Here is a 211-nt window from a genome sequence, read left to right on the forward strand (position 1 = left end):
ATATACATACATACATACATACATACATACATACACATATATATACACCCCACACACATCTATACGTACACACACGATTATGGATTTATTTCTACTGATTGGCATTGTAAGCAGATTTCTTCTGTAACATCAAAAGTTGAGAAAAACCTTTTGATTGGATTTGCACATGAAGACGGGAACTGTACAAAAGTGCATCATTTGTGAGTGTGTG

This window comes from Octopus bimaculoides, chromosome 20, assembly GCF_001194135.2.
Source record: "Octopus bimaculoides isolate UCB-OBI-ISO-001 chromosome 20, ASM119413v2, whole genome shotgun sequence".
NCBI classification, from domain to species: Eukaryota; Metazoa; Mollusca; class Cephalopoda; order Octopoda; family Octopodidae; genus Octopus; species Octopus bimaculoides.